A 6,390-nucleotide genomic window follows, 5' to 3' on the forward strand; every position below is an offset into this window, starting at 1 on the left:
GATGTGACATCTATAAAGGATACATGCTTGCCGTCCCGGTAGTACTCTATTCATTTGGAGTAGTTCCATGGACGAAGAACGAGCTCAAATCCCTTGATATCGGGACAAGAAAGGTTATGTACATGAACAAAAGCATGCATCCCAAGTCTTCTGTTCCGCGACTGTACATCGCACGCCGTCAAGGTGGTCGCGGAATATTGAGTCTTGAATGTCTTCACAGCAGGATTATTCTGGGTACAGCATATAGAGTCGCAAATGGAAGATACCCTCTTCTTAAAATGGTCAGGAATGTCTCTCGGTTCCAGTTCTACCACCCCCCTCTCCCAACCCTCCCTTATTAACTGAAGTTTTAGTGGGAGTGACGTTAAAACTACAATCTCCACCATATGACGATTTGATACTTAACTTTGACATGATTTCAACTCAGAAAATAAACTTATTGCATGCAGGTGATGGTTGGGCGTATAATCTAAACACCGAATAATACAAACTACAAAATAGCCTCAGAAAGGACTGGAACTTTTAATGGCAAAAGGCATGCACACGGAAAATATAAAGGTCATGTTTCAGGCGACGAATGGAGACTGCGTGTTTGGAATGCTAGGGGAGTAAATGATCTCAAAGTAAAAGAACTGCGTGAAACTATTGACGTGAGGAAACTAGATATTTTATGTGTGCCTGAAACAAAGAAAAAGAGATGCGAAACCAAAGACATAAAAAATGGCGTGTTGAAAGGCGGATTATTTGAAATATGGTCAGGAGTAGACAGTGAATCACATGGTAAACAAGGAGTAGGTCTGATTTTGAATGAAAGAGAAAAGCAGCATCTCGGAGACCATGCCAGAATGAAAGTAGGAATCAGAAGACTTCTTATCATAGCACGCTACGCGCCAGTTGATAGTGATCCTAGATAAGTAAAAGACGCCTTCTGGAACAATTGAAATGACACAATAAATATTTGCGAAAATGGGGAAAGAATAATTCTACTAGGAGACATAAACGGATGAGTGGGCATCCAAAATCAGGATACAGAAAGAGTGCTAGGTAATTTTGGGGATCCAAGAACAAACCATAACGGAGATAAATTAGTTGGTATATGCTTAGAAAGGGGTCTGTTCATTACAAATACTTGGTTTGGGCATAAAATGATCGACATGTACACCTGGTTTAAAGGAAATAGCCGCAGTATAATTGACTTTCTTGTTGCGGATGGAAGACTAAGAGAGTTAGTCTAAGATACAAGGGTCACGAGGAGTCCTGAATGCAATACTGATCATTACCTTCTGATCTCAAAAATTAACTTAGGTCGGGGATGGACAAAAAAGAGAACCAAGAAAACAAAACAAACGCGAATCAAAATTGAGAACCTAAAGAAGCCAGATGTGCGAATAGATTTCCAAAATAAGATAATTGAAAGCATAGATAGGGCAACATGGGAGGACCGTATAAAAGACAAAGATATAGAGGGCGCCTGGACAATGTTACGGGATATCGCAGGTCTTACCAATGAGGAAAGAAATAGATGTAGAAATGATTATAAACACGAAAACAGGATACTCAAACGATTAGTTAAGGAACGTAAAGATACAATTAGAGCAGAAGAATAGATGAAAATACAAAACAACTTTGAAGGAAGCAAGAAATTGCTTTATAAAAAAATGAAACGAAACAAAAGTACAGAATATGTCAACATGAGAAATAGTAGGGGGAAAATGGTATATGATGCAGACGGAATACTAGAGGCTTTCAGATACTATTTTAGGAGACGATTCGGAGATGAAGCTATAGGACACCACAACTCCGATGTTGAACACGATGCGATAGAAAACTCAATTGAGAAAGTTTGTGTCACTGAGGTTAGTGATATAATTAAGAACTTGAAAAACGGTAAAGCTAAAATGGCATTACATAATTCTATATTGTACCGACTGTACTATATGGTAGCGAGACATGGACTTATCAAGAAAAAGATGAGTAAAATTAACGCAATTGCCATCAGATTCATGCGCATAATATGCGGGAAAACTCTGATGGACAAAGTAAGTAACGAGATAATTCTAAAAGAATGTGGTGCAGAAGAGACGCTAGTAGACACATGGAAAAGAAATCGGTTAAGACGGTTCGGGCATGTTGAGAGAATGCCAAATAAACGACTAAAGAAACAAGTGTATCAAGGTAAAGTAAATGGCAGCTTGCCCAGAGGTAGACCGCGGAAAGAATGGTTAGAATGTGTGAATGAGACCCTAGTTAGAAGAGACATAAGAAGTCACAGAAACACGAGAGCCTGCATGAAAAAATGCATGGACATAAAAGAAGCTCGAGAAGTATGCCAGGACAGGAAAGTATAGTGGCAAAGAGTTAATAAAAACAGTGTCAGTAGAGTGAACGACGCCTGAAACAAAAGACCTTGGCCACTAATGGACCCAAGTGGGGAACCTTACATAACGACTTTGTGAGGATCTTCACTTGGGGTGATTGCTAGAGAGATTGATCAGCAACCTGGGTCGGAACAGTGTTGCGGAACGAACGTGTTATTTACAAAATGTAGGAAATTTAAATTAAACCAAAATCCAAATTAAAAATCCCACTTAACGTCCAATAATCAAATTTATGCAAAATCCTGTTGAATAAAACAAAAATCCAACGACCAAATTTGGACCACAATGAATAAATAAAAACCAAAAATCCCATTGTAATCTGAAAAAAAAACAAATAAAATTTTCGGACAAAAATAAAAAAGAGGAAAGAAAAATAAGAAGAAGTTTCAAATCGATATCTCGAATAGTTTTCGAGATATCGATTTTTTATGTTAAAATAATGAACTTTTATTTATTATTTATCTTATTTTTTAAATGTATTCCGTTAGGACTTTTTGCGAGAAAAACGAATCTGAATTCTTTAAATCGATATCTCTTATATTGTTCGAGATATCGAAGGCACCCCTCTGACTGGTCATAGAAATAATATAAGATCACACCCCTGTTCCTTTTCCAAAGCCCCATGGGGAGGCGGGAAGACACCCCTGTAACTGACCGCGGAAATTATGTCCATCTGAAAGAACCGAAAAGTAAATGTCTATCATTTATATTTTTTAAACAAGTAAGTTATTTATTTAATATAAATAAAAGAATATCTCGAGATCTAATTTCGATATATCGAATTAAAAGTGTGTCATTTCTGTTTCTTGTACTAAAGTCGCCTATCGGAATGAGTTTAAGAAATTATGTACATTTTAAAAAAAGTTTAAAAATTCGAGAAATTGAAAACTATTCGAGATATCGATTTCAAACTTTGAGATGCATGTTTGTCGCTAAAAATCCTATAGGAATCCACATTAAACCTTTGTCGCCACGGATATCGTAATCTTGCCAATTATCTAAAGGATCTTTGCAAAAATTTATCACTGAATACATTTTAAATGGAATGCGGAAAATAATATAAATTAAAAATTTTTTCAAACATAAGTTCAATAGTTTTAGAAATTTGACCAAAAAATGGAAGAACAAAAGTATTAAACGAACTATATTCAAATTTCTTGTGTGAAATGAATAATGGGGCAAACCTAGAGCTCTGTCAACTAAGTTTTTAATTACTGCAATTTTGTTTTGAAAGGGATGAGCAGAAAGGAAATTTTAAACTGTTTTATTTAACAGGATTTTGCATCGTGTTATTTACATAAATAACACGAGAATTCTAAACCAATCTGAAGTGTCTATCCCTTCCACACGCTACTCCTTTCCCCCACCGAGTGAGTCACGCCTACACCGAAAGGGAAATGGCTTAATGATGTAATAATATATAACTGGTGGAGTCAATGTCAAGTGATAACGAAAATTTTCTTCATGGAACGGGATTTGGCTGCAACTCGGCATTTAGTTATATATTAGTGAAGAAAAATTCCCTAAAGTGATTTTTGCAAATTCGAAAAAATGGCGGAGATATGGGAGTTCGAAAATTGTTGTATCTTTTCTTTGAATATTACATATCTTCAGTTATACTAAACCGACTTGACTTTTTAATCAGCCAAAAAAGAGATGACACCCCTATTCTACAATTGCACCTTGAATTAAACTCCAAAAAAGTATATTAGTATGTAAGTTATAATTATAAAATATGTATAATGAGAAAATTCATTAATTCGAATTTTTTTAACGACCTGTATCACGTCAACTATTAAATTTTTCCAGACATCGTTTATTGAAATATCTGGAGCTCTAAGCCAAAAAAAACTAAATTTAAGATAAAAGTACTTTTCTTAATCACACTTGAGACTAATTTTAACGTAATTAGGGTCATGACAAATGAAAAAAATATATTTTACTTAAATACGACATCTTATCCACGAAAAATTGTCTAAGCGAATTGCGTTGATTATTTTTCATTTTAACCCATAAGTGATATTAAATTACACGCCAGAACATAATTACATGTCGTCTGATGTCACTGTTCACCTGTCATCACAGAAATTGAGGTTAAGTAGCAATCAATTACATCAACTTGCTATCATTCAATAATACCTTCATTGCAATTCCCTGCCAAGCAAGAGTTGATTAAGATAGAAAAAATATATATAATAAACTAAAAATAAATGTTCTCTTCATCTCGCTTATCAATATGTTTGATCAAAATTAGGATTAGGACCATTGAAAAAAATTGCTTGAACGAAATACCTTATCTTAAAAAATTTGCATAACCGAATTGTGTTGTTTATCCGGATACTAGCGAGTCAGTATTTTAGGTAAAATGTAAATAATAAGACGTGAAGGTTTTTTATCCGCCTAGCCGGACATATAAATCAAATTTGGGATCTGATTAGACAATTCGTAGAAATTATCTTCATACTAATAATAATAACAGTGACAAAAAATCTTAATAATTTGTATTACTTTTGTAGCCCAAAAAATGTCTTCGCTTAAATTCATCTGGCTACTGGAAGTCTGTTGTGGCCTAAGTTTCCTGAACAAATGCGGTCAGTCTTAATTGATAGTAGCTGTCTTAATTGTATAGGGAGTTTTGAAATCTAACATTGTGTAAAATTAAAAAGACTAAAATTATAACCTGCTTGAATGAATATCTCATCAAAATGGAGATTGAGTAACCTTAAAGACTCGGCAAACACGATGAGGTGCACATTTACCACTTAGCTACTTAAAAGATGTCGACGAGTTATTGTTCCACTCTAAAACTTTATTTTTGACAAGAGTGTAATTACAACTGTAATTAAGTGATTTCTCTCCCTTGTTTTATAGTTTATACTTTAGAATGCTTTATATACTGCTTTATTAGTGACTGCTTTGACCAACACTAACAATTGTTGGTAGATAAGCCAATATTGGCAAGCTGTGCTACAGCGCTTGCGTTAGGTCTGTGCGCTGGTTGGCCGCACTTGGTGCGCGATTCAAAATTACTTTAAAAAACATTTTTGTAATTTAAGTAATTAATTATTCAAATATGTACAAGAATATATACAAAGTGTGTAACTTTCGATTTCAGGAAAAACAAAATTACAACACATATATTATATAAATAACAGTTTATAAGCGTCGTTTTGCCACGTCTCACTCGAAAAGAACAATATTCTGAGCTGACTTTTTTTTTAGAATAATTCAAATATTATTATTATTATATACTGCAATTAGATTCTATATATTAAGCTACTAAAATATTATATGCTAATAAAAAAATGTATCTATTAAAAAAATGTTTGTGAAATATTAGTCAGTCTTTGCAATTCGATAAAAATAGGCTGTTATTTATCAAATATATGTGTTATATACTTGTTTCTTGTCTGAAATAAAAAGTTATACAATTTGTATACATTCTCGTACATATTTTAATAATTATTTATTTAAATTACAAGAATTCCTTTTGAATGTCATTTTGAATCGCGCGCCCAGCGTGGCTAACCAGCGCCCAGTCCCAACGCAAGCGCAGTAGCACAGGGTGGCAACGTTGGCATCATTGATTGTAGAACTCCAGTTGGACCAAAGATATTAGGTCCTAGATACGGCATGGGTCAGTGGTGGGGACGGCCGATATATATATCTAACTACATTTTCGACTATATCGAGGTGCTGCCCTCTTCAACTTTTCACCGTTTCTATGGCAACCGCGTCCACCAAGCACGTCGCGGGCGAGGTGGGGCCAAAGAGCTTATACAGATAGAGTAAGCATGCCCGTAAGTGGGAACGTCCACGATTAGAAAGAGAGAGACGATTGCGTTGGGTTTCTATCTCTCTCTTTTATAGCGTACTGCACACGCGCGCAGCGCTGGTATAACGGTCAAAGTTTAACCTATGTATCTCAATGTTATTGTTAGCAGTATAGCTGCGAACCAAAGATTGTTGGGCTGTATATGTTTATTTAATATGACTATTAATTGTTGTCTGT

General features: G+C 34.9%; 1 protein-coding gene across 1 annotated transcript in view; it reads right to left on the reverse strand.

Annotated features, from left to right (window-relative positions):
• LOC117177788 overlaps positions 1-5,284 on the reverse strand; it is a 67,539-nt gene extending 62,255 nt beyond the window's left edge. Inside the window, exon 1 of the mRNA XM_033368711.1 lies at positions 5,059-5,284. The gene's annotated coding sequence lies outside the window, so the exon portion shown is untranslated. The remainder of the gene's footprint in view (positions 1-5,058) is intronic.
• Between the last annotated feature and the right edge of the window lie 1,106 nt (positions 5,285-6,390).

This window comes from Belonocnema kinseyi, chromosome 8, assembly GCF_010883055.1.
Source record: "Belonocnema kinseyi isolate 2016_QV_RU_SX_M_011 chromosome 8, B_treatae_v1, whole genome shotgun sequence".
Lineage (NCBI taxonomy): Eukaryota > Metazoa > Arthropoda > Insecta > Hymenoptera > Cynipidae > Belonocnema > Belonocnema kinseyi.